The 15,299-nt window shown below is 45.6% G+C and overlaps 1 pseudogene across 1 annotated transcript; it reads left to right on the top strand.

Annotated features, from left to right (window-relative positions):
• Nucleotides 1-370: 370 nt before the first annotated feature.
• LOC125525115 (disease resistance protein Pik-2-like) lies at nt 371-12,335 on the top strand (annotated as a pseudogene). The gene is made up of 3 exons (XR_015610480.1): nt 371-1,478; nt 2,395-2,994; nt 10,103-12,335. The product of XR_015610480.1 is annotated as a disease resistance protein Pik-2-like (transcript).
• Nucleotides 12,336-15,299: the final 2,964 nt, after the last annotated feature.

Raw genomic sequence — 15,299 nt, 5'->3', positions numbered from 1 at the left:
ACATGGGTTCATGTTTCTCGAAGGGAATATGCCCGGCAAATTGAGGAGCACAGCTTAACCTTTTCCACCGACGACGAGCTCCTTACGATCGCAACAGCATGGAGCACAAGAACAAGACTCTAGTGCTCCTTTTCTTCTATGTATTTTCTTATATAGTACTCCCTCTGTCTCAAAACAAGTATCTTAACCTTAGTACAACTTTGTACTAAAAAAAGTACAAAGTTAAGACACTTATTTTTGGACGGAGGGAGTACGCACCAAAGGTTAACTTTGAGACACACACGCACGGTCTTGTAGCTGATCGAGCTCCTCTTCTAAACCATCCACTGGGCTTCTCTAGCTCTACTCCCACCAGCATCAGCATTAGCAGTACACCAAACCAATACACGCACACAAATCCCGATCCAGGAGGGAAACTGCTTCATGAGGCTAATCGAGGAGACGGTGACGAGCATTACCAGGGCCGTGCTGAACAGGGCGATCCACTTCGCCGAGTCGGCCATCGCAAAGGAGGCAGCTCTCCACCTCGGCATCCAGCGCGATCAGACCTTCATCGCCGACGAGCTCGAGATGATGCAGGGCTTCCTAATGGCCGCGCACGACGACCGTGACAGCCACAACAGGGTGGTGAAGATCTGGGTGAAGCAAGTCCGCGACGTTGCCTACGACGTCGAGGACTGCCTCCAGGACTTTGCTGTCCGTGTGACGGTGAGGAGGTCCTGGTGGCGTTTCCCTCGCAAGCTGCTGCACCGGCGGCACGTGGCCAAGAAGATGAAGGAGCTCAGAGCCAGGGTTGAGGATGTCAGCCAGAGGAACCTGCGCTACCACCTCATCAAGGCATCCAAGCCAATCTCCGCTGATGAGCAGTCGTTGGCCGTCGCTAGTGCAACCATGTCTGACATTGACGAAGTAAGGCGGCAACATGAAAAGGCAAAAGTGGGTCTCATTCGGCTCATCAGCAAGAAGGACAATGACCTTAGAGTCATTGCGGTGTCAGAGACAAATGCTATCGGTCTTGGAGAAACCTCCATCGTCAAAAGAGCCTACGAAGATCTCAAGATACACAAGAAATTCGAGTGTTTTGCCTGGATCAGGTTGGTGCGACCCTTCAATCCGACAAAGTTCTTGCAAAGCATTGCCCGGCAGCTTATGTACATTATCTTCAGCAGGCCAAGCAAACAGAGAAAAATCCTGCAGATGCCCAAGTTCTGAGGAAGATGGGGATGATGAGTGAGGAGGATTTGGCTAATGAATTCAAGACATATATCAGTGAGAAGAGTTACCTGATTGTGATTGATGACCTACACACCGTTGAAGAGTGGGATCGCATTATAACATGCTTCCCACAAAGCAAGAAAGGAAGCCGAATCATAGTGTCGGCACAGCAAGTTGAAGTTGCAAGCTTATGTGTAGGGCCGGAGAATGTAGCACCAGAGCACAGGCAGTTGTTTGTTGATCTTCATGCTTTCTACGAGAAGGTGACATTCAAACTCTGATTCGCCGAATATGATTTTACTAATGCTACCTCTTGTTGGCTTGCTGAACTAAGTACACATGAACTAATGTAATAAACAACACCATCAATAACGTGAAACAATCAATAGGTTGCCAAATCTAGTAAAGTACTTCCTCTTCGTTCAGTATTATAAGATGTTTTGGATGTTTCAATATAGAATACATACGGACTGAAATGAGTGGCCAAACACACTAAAATGTGTCTACATACATTCGATTTAGAAAAAAGCTAGAACATCTTATAATAGTGAACAGAGGGAGTAGTAGTCTTTACATTCGATATTTCAATTTTTATATAGATCAATAAGTCCATATATCTATACATTCGCGGGTAACATTTCATTGATATTCCATTTAAGGACCATGAGCTTACGTTATTTAATTCACCCTGGCCGAATCATACTTGTGCATTGATTTTAATTTCCCTAATTTTGGCTCCAAATTGTAAAATGCAAAATATCTCAAATATTCTGAATCCACAACCGTAGACACTTAATTAAATTAAATAGTCTTGCATTATTATTTTAATATGGAGAATACAATTCCATTCCATGTTTTTGTTTACATGAATTACAAGAAGGGTCATCAAGAACTTTATGTGCTAACATGATCTTCATCGGTCACATCAACTAGTTTAGGAGATAGCGAACCTCGGTAATTACCAGGCCGGATAATTAACTACCCTGGACGCCACCCCTAAAGGAGATTTAAAGTTTTTAGAGGCGATGTTACTCCACATGGTTACGCAATTAGACATGTTTCATATTGTTTACGTGTTTAGATTTGAAGATCATAAACTTATGAAAGATTTAGCACTTGACTAAACATTGTCCAATGAAAAAATAAGGCAGCGCCTAATCATTGTTTTCTTATGTCTAGAGTTTTCAAGATGCAGCAGATCTGGCGGAAACAGGATCTAGCTCAAATAAATCTTGTATGTATAATAATAACTCTGTGTACAGGAAGAGCTTAGTTGTTTTGAAGGAATCTGAGCCCATCGGACGTGATCAAGAAAAATCTGATATTATTGAAATAATTACAAATGGCGATAGCCAACACCTTGAGGTGGTCTCTGTGTGCGGAATGGGTGGTCTTGGGAAAACAACACTAATCAGAGATGTCTATGAAAGCCAAGAGCTCAGTGGCATGTTTGAGAAGTCTGCTTTTGTCACAGTAATGCATCCTTTCAATCGGGAAAAGCTCATTGAGAGCTTATCTAGACAGTTTGGAGAAAAGGATGTGGAAAACATGTACCAGTATTTGGAAGGAAGGAAATACTTGGTTGTTCTTGATGATCTCTCGTCCACCACAGAATGGGATGCTATAAAACAACATTTCCCTCCAACAGGCACAGCAAACCGGATCATAATCACGACAAGAAAAGAGGATATTGCGAAGCATTGTTCGAAGAGGCATAAGAATATATACAACCTCCAGGGGCTGGTATACAAAAATGCCCTTGACCTCTTCACACAGAAGGTACTAATAACATATCATTCTCCATCTCTTATGCATTTGTTTTATTTGACCGAAAAAAGGCAGGTTGTAGGTTCTGATAACATATGGTTTGTTTGTACACATATGTCAGGTCACAGAGAAAAAAAAGATGATTGTTACGCATGTGCTAACTATTAGTTACATGATATATTTATTGAAAACATAAAAAGAAGCCGTATATTCTGATGTCCTAGTCATCAATGGTAGGGTTCAGTGTAGGCTGAGGCGGTTCCACCCGATCAACCATACACTTTGAAGGAAGGCATTGGCTAGCAAAGGGCCAGAGGGCCAGCAAGAAACAATAATAAGCTGGTTAGATTAGGTTTTATCATCGAGGACCTGGTGGATGATGATGGCAGGCATGCTGTTACATCCCCGGATTCGAATTTTGGTTAAAGTCCAAACCATATGTGGTACAGCCATCTGTTTGGACTACTGTCCTCTCTTCAGTCAAAAGTATTAGGGAAATGTTTTACATATGTAGTCTGATTTTAGCTTTTGGAAGGACAATTGAGTTTCACTTGAACAAGGAAAGTGCCTCCATCACATGAAAAAAGTGTTTCCACATCACAATTTTGTTACATGGGAACAACTTAAAATAAGTGTTTTCATCTTAGAACTTTTATGTTGTGTATGTTTCAACAGTGTTTCCATTTCATGAGTAAAATTTTAAAATGTTTCCATAGACTCCGACCCATGCCAGTCCATAGTCACTGCCAACGTCCTAATTCTAAGAGTTGGCAAGTTTGGCCCAAAGAGATATTATATGCTAGTATTACTTCCTTTAGATTAACAGCTGTAGGATTAACACACCACCATGGCACAGATGATCGCATTCCAACATAGGATGCCATGGATTAAGCTATGGTTCGCTAATTGGCCTCACCAGAGTAGTAGCATGCTTCGTCGACAAGGTCGCCAGCAAGCTGCGCACCTGGAAGGCCTGGCTTATGAACAAGGCAGGCCGCCTCGCCTTTATCAAATCCGTCCTGAGCGTGATCTCTATTCACCAGCTACTAGTGCTGGCGCCACTGAAGAAGACACTTAAGCTCTTGGAAAAGATAGAAAGAGGATTCCTCTGGTCGGTCCACGCCAAGGCCAACGGTGGCAATTGCCACGTTAATTGGCGGCGCGTTTGCCGGCCTATCCCTCTGGGTGGCCTTGGTGTCCACGACCTGGAGCGTACCGGACTCGCTCTGCGCACGCGCTGGCTATGGCTCAGCCGCGTCAACGATGGCAGGGGCTGGAGCGGCCTCGACATGCAGTTCTCGTGCGAGGAACGCGCGTTCTTCTTCACGTCTACCACCACAACGGTGGGCAATGGGCAGCACGCCCTGTTTTGGGAGGACCGATGGATCAACGGTCGCACCATTGGGGAGATCGCACCGCTCCTGTACGCCTGCATCCCCAAGCAACACCGCAAAACCAGGATGGTCGAGGCCGGCCTACATGAGAATTGTTGGGCATCCGACATCCACGGAATGATCGGCATTCAAGAGGTAGGCCAATGCTTGCACCTCTGGCGCATGATTGAGCACACTGCTCTCAATGCCGAGCCGGACAGTCTGTGCTGGAAGTGGAGCGCGAATGGCGACTACTCCACCAATTCTGCCTACCTGGCCACCTTCCACGGCTCCATCCATTGTTAGGCCTGGAGGCTCAACTGGAAGTGCTGGACGCCGCCACATGTCATCTCTTCCACTGGCTTGCCAACCTAGACCATTGCTGGATGGTCGACCGCTTCGCACGCTGCAGCCTGCCACACCCACAACGCTGCCCCCTTGCGATCAGGCTCCGGAGACGATACAACACTGCTCCTGGGATGCCCATTCTACCGGCAGGTGTGGTACGCGATCCTCTCATGTCTGGGCTTCTCTTGCTTGCCGCCCGACAATGACGCCACACTCCATGATTGGTGGCTCTCGGCCAGGCAGAGCACCCTGAAGCCCATGCACAAAGGCCTTGCGTCCACAACCCTGCTCGTCCCTTGGATGATTTCTAAGCACTGCAACGATTGCATATTCGACGATGCACGCCCCTCAATCAACACCCTGGTCACCAGTGTTAAGCTTCATGCACTAGCCAACGCAAGCAAAAGTCCGAACTGATGGAAAGGGCTAGGCAATCCACATATACACTTCAACACCCCCTCTCACATGTGACGTGGGAAGCTCTGTTTTCGAGTCGCTCAACTAGTCGTCGACTAATCAACAAGTAGTCGCACTTCCAGGGCCGACTCAACCTCTCGACTCGACTCTTGGGATGACTCGAGCGACTCAAGTGACTAGTCTCGACTAGTCGTGGTTTCTGGGTCGAACGACTCATTTTTTTGGGCCCCACTTGTCATATGTTTTTCTACTGTATTTGCTTGCCAATCCCCCCCAGCCGCCGCCACCCCTGGTTTGCTGCTCGTCCCCTCCTCCCCTGGTTGCTGCTGCTGCTCGTCCCCTCCTCCCCTGGTTGCTGCTGCTGCTCGTTCCCTCCTCCCCTGGTTGCTGCTGTTGCTGGTCTGCTCCCCCTCATCCCCTGGTTGCTGCTGCTGGTCTGCTCCCCCTCCTCCCCTGGTTTCTGCTGCTGCTGGTCTGCTCCTCCCCTGGTACCTAGTACCTACTGCTTAACTCACTTCGACTTGTCGCATGTCGACTCGTCGACCATGAGTCTAGACTAGTCATGACTAGTCTAGAGTTGCCCCCCCTGAGCGACTCGTCGACTCAAAAACCTTGGCAGGAAGTCAACACATGAATAGACTCAGAGATATGGCTTAAGAGGCCTATACGTGGACACAGCGGGGAGCAGCAGCAATTTTTGAATAAATTGCGAGTCAGGACTTGAGCTCAAGACCTTAGGCTCTGATACCATGCTAAGCTTCATGCACTGGCCAACGCAACCAAAAGTCCGAACTGATGGAAAGGGCTAGGCAATCCACATATACACTTCAACAGCCATGATCAAGGACGAGGCTGCTCTATGGGCCAGAATTGGGTCTCTGGGCCTATGTACCATCTTACCGCAAACCTGGGATGTCCATTATTTTTTTCTGTCATTGCCCTGTAACCTGCCTCCTAGGAGGATTGTACCAAACTTTTCGAAAAAAAGGACTGGGTGGCCACAGCAGTAGACACGCACAAGTTGTTCCTCTAACTTGGTGGGGTTAGAGGAACAGGGATAAATATATGTGGACGGGAAAGATGGGAGTAGGTAATCCATTTGATTAATGCTCACAAAGTATTGTACAAAAGATAGGAAACACTAGCAGACATACAAGAACACTTTTTTTTACCATTGTCATGACAAAATTGAGCAGAAAAGATTAATCCTAGTATACCAAAAAACATTAACACTGTATATGCATATTCTAATTTGGAGTTATATAACGGAGATATTGCTGCCAAATGGAAGGAAAAAATGCTTAGCTTCGGTTGGTGGGGAAGTGTTAGTTGTGACGCTCCTGGCGAATCACTGACATGTAGAGAGCATCACCGGAGGATGGAATCAGTTTGAGAATGAAATCGACAGAGAACTCAACTGGGAAAAAACAGATGAGTTGCTGTTAGAATAAATTCGAGGCATACCGTTGATCATCCGAGGATCAAGCAATCACACGAACACGACACCGAGATTTGTAAACGAGGTTCATTGATATGGCTACATCCCCGAGGCTTGACTATGGGCGCTCCTCCCCATGACACCGCTACAATACCGCACCCGGTCGCCCTGGACACCGGCACATGCCGCCGGCTTCCCCTGCGTTCCGATGCTATTATGTTGCCATAGGTTACATCGTGTGTCTAGCCCCGCTATATATGAGAGGCCTAGGATACAAGTGTCCTACTAGGACACGATTCCATATCCTATCTAAACACAATACAACTACAAGTCCAACTGTAACCTACCTTGTACACTATATTCGACACAACTCCAACAAACTCCACCTTGGCGAATATACTCCACCACCCTGAATTTGTCCATGCGTCAAACTTCCATGTATATTGGACTTGAACTTATCCCATGAGTACCGCTGCTACTCCAAAGACTCCATATGACTCCACCTGCAACTTGTAGTCCCTTCTTTTTGTTGACCACAATCAACACTTGAGCAAAATTAAGTTTCTCGTTACTCTAGTTTCTGCTCCCAACTTCGAGAGTATCAGTCCAACACCATCACACACTGATCACTGATCTGCGTGAAAATGAACAACTCACATATTGAGTGTCACACATAAGAGTTACCTGAACTCAACATCACCGCTCCTTTCTTAACCGCCTGTCTGAAACTTGAAAGAATTTCACCATTGCTTGTAGTCATCCCGAGTCAAATTCGCAGTTGCCTCACCACATGTATGACCACCAGAGCCCTGGCCCGTCTCCATGTCCCGTGCATACCGCACGCCTCGCCGCTATTACCGCATCAAGCATCCGCTGTCCCGGTCAAGTCTCAAGGGTCGCGAAACCACACCACTCAACCCCCACTGCAGAGTACCACCGATCATCACCGACCGATGACGAGTTTCACGCTTCCATCAGACCACTGGGCTCCAGTCCGAACTACGTGTCCCTCATTTTTTTCGCTGAATAGGCTTCGACTCTTTGAGCTTACGTCGTAGCCCCTCAATCCAGCTCCACCTTCAACATGACTCCATGGTGGTTGTACGCCCCACCCCGCGCCCCATCGACTTCAAGCTCCGTGTGTACACCATCTTGAATCAACCCCGCGCCATAGTCTTGTCGAAGTCACACAAACCCTCAGGGCCTGTGCCACGTGTTTCCACGCCCAGAAGTCGGTCACCATCAGCATCACGCTCCTATATCGTCATCGCCGATCCCACCACCGTCTTCTGTACCAACCGACTTGCGTCGATCCGTCAGACTGCCTAATCCGACCCAGTCGAAACTCGTTCAACTGTATGACACTCTCGAGGCTCTCAAATCGTCTTCCGCAAATTTCCATCCATTCCATGATAATTCCATCTTAGCTGGCTTGACATCCTGCAACAACGCCTTCAAGCATCCCTGTTATGCCAACAAAATTTTCACCCTTGTGTGTCATAACCCAAGGTTTTATGTCCCGTTGAACTTCTCCACCTCAAACATGGTACCCGTTGGCGCCATGGCTCTTCGTATGACTAACCCAGTAAAAAATTAATCGAGCTTCCACCGCAATGCCCCAAGTACACGAGCAAAACCTCTGTGTGCTACTAGCAATCAAACCAAAAATATTTTTGGCCTTCACGTGATGTGCTCCTGTGCTCAACTCCTGATGCTAATTACTTTTGCCTTGCCAATGCCTCTTTGCTAATTCCCGATGGATGTGAATCACGTGTCAATGGATTTTCTATTCCGCCGATTTGATCTGCCTCTCCGTGTATACGGAGACTCTGTCTCCTTTTGTTTCAAACAAATCTCCCGTACGTAGCCTCGTTCCAACTTGCTATCGGCCGACTCCGCCTAGGCCTGCCACACATGGGCCAGCCCACGTCCTGACCTTCATAGGCCACACGCCTTTGGTCCACGCTAGCCCTCGCCTTGGCTTCAGCCACCTGCACGCACGGCTGCACATCGCGTGCTGCCTGCACGTTCCGCCACCGCCGCGAAGCGCCGAGAACTCGATATCGCCGATAACTTCCTGCGAACCGATCGCTCCTGTCTTGGACCAGATCGCCTTGCTGCTCCCTGCTGTCACGTTCCACCCGATCACAGATACAAATTCCCGCCGACCAGACTAGCTTTCACAGCCACGATCTCTTCAAAACCTCTTCTAGATCAACAATCCACAGCCTGCGAACAACCTAGCTCTGATACCACTTGTTAGAATAAATTCGAGGCATACCATTGATCATCCGATGACCAAGCAATCACACGAGCACGACACCGAGATTTGTAAACGATGTTCATCGATATGGCTACATCCCCGGGGCTTGACTATGGGCGCTCCTCCCCATGACACCGCTACAATACCGCACCCGGTCGCCCTGGACACCGGCACATGCCGCCGGCTTCCCCTGCGTTCCGATGTTATTATGTTGGCATAGGTTACATCGTGTGTCTAGCCCCGCTATATATGAGAGGCCTAGGATACAAGTGTCCTACTAGGACACGATTCCATATCCTATCTAAACACAATACAACTACAAGTCCAACTGTAACCTACCTTGTACACTATATTCGACACAACTCCAACAGTTGCGGCGTCCAGTAAATATGAAACCCTAAACCTGAGGCTCTAATACCATGCTGGAGAAGCAACTTATCTCTATTGCATAGCACAAGGGGCAACTATATATAACAAGGAACTTGGAGCTCAAGTAAGGATATCTAGACTAATACGAATACGTAAAGAGACCTAAGTAATAGAACTAATACTCCTAAACAGGTTCAAGTTATCTTGACTTGAACTTGTACCTTTGCAGAGCACAGAGAAATTGCTGACAGACGAAAAAGAAAAGCATGTCTCGGGTTGGGCGGGGGAGCGTGCGTAGTATCCCACCACCTTGGTTCAAGTTCTCTTGACAAGAACTTGGTCTGTAGAGTTTCAGAATTCTTCGAAAGGTGCAAAGACATCTCTTTTTCCGAGAAAGAATGTAACTGTGGATACGGGACATCCTTCTAGAATGTTAGGTCATATACTTCTTAGTTTATTTATTAATTAAACTTTTATTCATTAGGCGATGAGGGCGTCTTGTATGCAATAGTAAAACAGAACTGTGGTTGGAAGTTCAAAAAAAATTGAGCTCCAAATAGTTTGTACTCCCTCCTATCCATATTACTTGTCGCTGCTTTAGTACAACTTTATACTAAAGTTGTACTAAAGCAGGGACAAGTAATATGAATCGGAGAGTGTATTAGAGTTACCTGATTTGCTTGCATATGTAGCCAGAGGACCAAGGGCACAAATTGCAGATTTACTTTGCAAAATGAATTTTGGAAAATTCTCTTGTCCAAGGAGCCAACAAATATAACAGGAGTGTGCACCTTTAAATCACATAGTCTGTGTTCCATTGTAATCACAAAACTAAACTATAAATTTGGATGACTATTGTGTGTTTAGTTTTATATTTGGTGTACTAAAAATATTAAACTGTACAAATTTCAGGTATTTGGCAAGATTACAAATTTGGATGAGCAATATCCAGAGTTGGTTGAACAAGCAAAGCTGATCCTAAAGAAGTGCAGTGGACTTCCCCTTGCAATAGTAACCATAGGTGGTTTCTTGGCAAACCAACAAAACACACCTTTGGAATGGAGGAAGTAGAATGAGCATATTAGTGCTGAGTTGGAACTGAATCCAGACCTTGGGCCCATAATGACAGTCCTTAATAAAAGCTTTGATGGCCTATCATACTATCTTAAGCCTTGTTTCTTGTATATGTCGATCTTTCCAAAAGATCGCGAGGTCAGTCGGCGCCGTTTGGTGCGTCGGTGGATTGCAGAGGGTTATTCAAGGGAGGTGTGGGGTAGGTCTGCAGAGGAAATAGCAGAGGGCGACTTCATGGAACTCGTAAGCAGGAGCATGCTCCTACCATCTCAACAATCAATTCATGGTAGAAAAGGAATTGATGCATGCCAGGTCCATGATCTAATCCATGAAATCAGCATCAAGAAGTCAACTGAAGAAAATTTTGTTTTCACACTGGAGGAAGGTTACGGCTTAAGCAGACGAGCCACAGTTCGGCACCTTGCTATAAGCTAAAATTGGAAGGGAGATCAAAGTCAGTTCGAGAGCATAGTGGACTTGTCCCGTGTGAGATCAATAACAGTTTTTGGGAAGTGGAAGCCATTTTTTATTTCTGACAAGATGAGGTTGCTACGAGTGCTGGACCTAGAAGGCACACCAGGCCTAGCTGATCACCACCTTCAGCACATTGGGAAGCTTCTTCACCTCAAATATTTTTCCATAAGAGGATGTGATGATATTCATCACCTGCCACACTCCTTGGGTAACCTGAGGCAACTCCATACACTAGATGTCAGGGATACGAGAATACTAAAGCTGCCAAAGACCATCATCAAACTTCGGATGTTAACCTATCTCCGCCTTGGTAGGAAATCGATTGACAAAAAGGTGTCATATGAGAAACTTGAAGAGAAGCTCGCAAATTCAATGGGCAACAACAGACTATGTCTATTGACTTCAGGGTCAGTGATGCTTTGTGCAGCTTGTTGTGCACCCCGTCATTTAGGTTATTCTGAAGACATGAACCGCCATGACGTATGTACTGTTGCTTGCTGTGCTAGACTCCCTGCTGTTGCCAAGCGTCTGGACAGGTATGGAGTTCTAGCTCCTAGAGGGATGAGGAAACTGATCGGCTTGCACACACTGGGGGTTGTAAATGTTGCACGGGCGGTAGTCATTCAGGACATAAAAAAACTGACCTGGTTGCGCAAGTTAGCAGTAACTGGCATCAACGGGAGAAATGGTGAAAATTTTTGTTCAACAATCAATAATCTCAACCGTCTTGAGTCATTGTCAATACGGTCAGAGGGAGAGCCTGGATTGTGTGAATGTTTGCACTGGATGACCTCGCCCCCGGAAAACCTCCAGAGCCTCAAGCTGTACGGTAATCTGATCAAACTGCCAAGATGGGTCCAGAGGCTCCAGAATCTTGTGAAGCTGAATTTACGGAGCACCAGGCTATCGGGGCATGATGGTGATGTGGAAGTTCTTGGGAGGATGCCAAATCTGGCCATCCTGCATTTGTTGGAGAAGTCATTTCAGGGTGAAGAGCTTCGTTTCCAGATTGGGATTTTCAGAAGCCTCACAGTTCTTGTGTTTGGAAACTTTGGGGACATCAAATTGGTGAAGTTTGACCAAGGAGCAATGCCTAAGCTTGAGCAACTACAGGTCAGGAATGACTGGAGGGTAAGTGCTGAAAATGGTTGTTCTGGGAATGAAGTTGCATTTTCAGGGCTAGACTTTCTCCCAAGCATCAAGGAAGCCCGGTTATGGTTAAACATTATCCCGGATGAACAACTCAAGGAAATACCAGATGAAGTATTCCTCAAGGCCAGCAACTTTGAGGAACACTTTCGGACCCAGCTTGCCAACAATCCAAGGAATCCCATTCTGAAGGTGGGTGAGCTCGAGAACCAGAACTAATATTGTATCTCTATACATGTTGATTATTGTTGCCAATCCAAAAGGGCACATCATGGCTCCTGCCCAAGAATATATTTTTGACTAATGTTGTATCCCTATACAGCTTGAACATGCTACTGGAGAATATGTTTTTTACTCTAAAGCATTCCTCTTGTGTTTTCTATAAATGCAAGTTAAACCCTCAATGTTTACAACATTGCTATGTTCTGTTTACGAATATACCACTAATTGGTAACCCTTCATCCCGCTTCTTGGGTGAAATTGTGATGCATTCAATTTGATTGTACCAGAAAGACTCAAGTGTGCAACAGATTGTGCATATAAGTGAAATGTGCTAGTACTAATGGAAAATATCATGGTGTGATTGGACCCTTTCCTCATATATCACATGTGCTCTATTTTCATTTTGTCGTGATTGAGCAGTAAGTGTAATAATAATAGAATTAGTGACATCTGTGATAAACGTGGATTGCGTGAAAATTAATGGCTTGTTATGTTTCTTTATATGAACTGCTATGGCCTGCAAGGTGTTTGTTGCTGTCAGAGTTAAAGGGCGTCTTCGAGGCATTTAAGCTTCTTGTTCTGAACCCATAAGGCTCATGGACTTCAGGATTTGGGAGAATAAGAGAGGTGTTCCAGCTAAGCTCTCAGGGAGCTCCTCCCATGTAAGCATGGAGAGGTTGTTGTCTAAGCAATAGCATTAAGAGCTTGGAATGTCAACAATAGACAGACATCAAAGTTACCGAGAATTGATACCATGAACACTCGTAAACAGCCAAAACGAATTTACTAATAATCCGGCAAAACAAAATAAAAAATGCTTAAAGAACACATACAAACTAGATGGTGTGGTGAAGCCACCGCCACCTTATTTTCTGAAAGTTCTGGACCTGCACCATTGCAGCCCGTTCCTGAAAGGAATAGCTTGCATATTTAGTTTTTCTTTTCTCACTATGTTCTAATACAGTGAAAAGCAGATATAGCATATCTAGCTAGGCAGCATCTTTATGCATATAGAAAAAAAAGCTTCAAGCCATCGTCCGATGCACGGTAAGGTTTATGCAGCATCTTAGAGGCAGACACAATCTACTTTTGAGTCTTAGACGTTTCATGTGTAGCACACTGTCCATCAACATGTGAAAACAGGCTATAGATGTTAACCTGAGGAAGACACACATTTCTGGGTTACAAAAGCCGGGCGAGATCACTAATCGGTTTACTGATAAATACTACAACTCTGCACATTCCTAATATGGAATTGCCACTAAAAAATTTCTGCACAACCAATGCCGTGCCGTAATTCAAGTGCCGAAACAAAACTGAAAAAAACACAACTTGTGTTGTGCTGCAGGGGATATCTTCGTTTTCCCCAGCTTTCAGTTGAGTAGTTTCTCTGGGTGACACCTCTGCTATCCCGTCAATGTTAATAGGATAGATCATCACAAGTTTACACTACAGATGCAGAGAAATCCCCAGTTTCGCCACACCATGGGACCATCACAGCTAGACAGTTTAATTCTGTTTTCGCAAAAAAAAGAGGGGGGCGTCTAATTCTAGTTCAGATTGCCAAACTAAATCGGAAATTTATGAACACCACACACCGAGGGCCGTTGCTAAGGGAAGCGAGCTCACCAGTCACCAGCGACCCTCTCCCTCCAACGACCCTACACTGGCGCGGCGAGGATTTCCCCGTAATATATCCCTCTGGGCGCAACCCGTCATCCCCTTCTCCTCCTTCGCCGCGGCCGCGGCCGCCCGCCGCCGGGAGAAGCAGGATGTGTTAATTTAATGAAGGATCTGATCTTCGCCGCGGTCAGCTAAACTAGTGCTAACAAGCCAGCCTCATCCCTGCCGGTGAGGTTTGTTTCCCCTTCGTCGCCATGGCATCAGCGGGAAGGGAGAAGAGAGGTCCCACGAAGAGAATTTTATTGTTTCCCCAAAAAAGGGAGAAAGTTTTGAGAGAAAACAAAATTACTTCAGTGATTAAATGAACAGTACATTCACACATTCCTTTTCTTAAGAGAGTACACAAAATATACCATATAGTTTTATAAAAGAAAGGAGCATATAGTACAAACACTTCCAGCCAAACGGGAAGCAAGAGACAAGAAAAAAGATAAGAAAAAGAAAAACAAGGCCCGTCTACTCAAATACCCTACTACTCACAAAAACTTGCGATACTCTGACATGTGACAGTCACCCAAATTTTCAGTTCTCGAATGATAAAGGTGCAAGATCCATTAGAGGCATTTGTTGTGAGCGATTATTGAACACTCTAGTATTCCTTTATTTCCACAAAGTTCAGCATCCTCTTTGGGAATCCTCTTCCACGTGAGGTACCGCCACTCCCTCAACATTTACACATTCACACTAGCGAACCATAAATACACTAACAATAAATAAGTGCGGCCTCTATACCAACACAAGTGGGTACATGCGGTATCTATACCACCCATTTTGTCATGGACATTAGTGTCCACACACTTCTTCTTCTCAGGGTACGATTTTGCACCAAGCAAGGGGGCATGATGGGCACCAAGGGGTACGGGGTAATCATCGTCATGAGCACAACGAAAGATACAACGAGGGTCGTGGCGCATGCCGTTAGGGCGACAAGTTTTGTCATGGCGATGGTTGTGAGATGGTGGTTAGTAAAAGAAACTTGATAGATGCAGTTTCAGGCAATCCTGCAAAAAAGTATTGATCAAGAGATTAATGGCGAGTTGGTGACTCAATGATGCAGAAGAGGTTGGACTTGGTGTCGCCTCAAGACCAGACAAGTATGAGCGCGGCATGTTACCTATCCCACCCCTCACCTGATATACGTTCCATCACGTGAGAAGGATAAAAAATAGAGGCACTCTGAAGAAGAAAAATACAATTACTGTTAAGAATTTTATCACTTCGATTTGCCCGCTAATGACGAACAAATGCAAAAGTTTGCACACCTCCTTGTTTATTCTGTTCCTTACAAAAATGAATGTTTTTAGGTGAAAAGTCTAGACATATATGGAATAGTACGGTGTAGAAGATCAATTCCATACAAGTAGGCGTGGATCAAAGGCAACAGAAGAGAAGTCAGTGCATGGTATATGGCTGACACTGCTCATACCAACAGGCATAGCATGTGCCACCGACTCCATGATGTCATCCTTGACAATATTGTGAATTGGCCCGAGCCAAATTCGCAATA

Source organism: Triticum urartu, chromosome 7A (assembly GCF_056163025.1).
Source record: "Triticum urartu cultivar PI428250 chromosome 7A, HENAU_Tu73, whole genome shotgun sequence".
Classification (NCBI taxonomy): Eukaryota; Viridiplantae; Streptophyta; class Magnoliopsida; order Poales; family Poaceae; genus Triticum; species Triticum urartu.
This window is presented reverse-complemented; position numbering and strand designations above follow the sequence as displayed.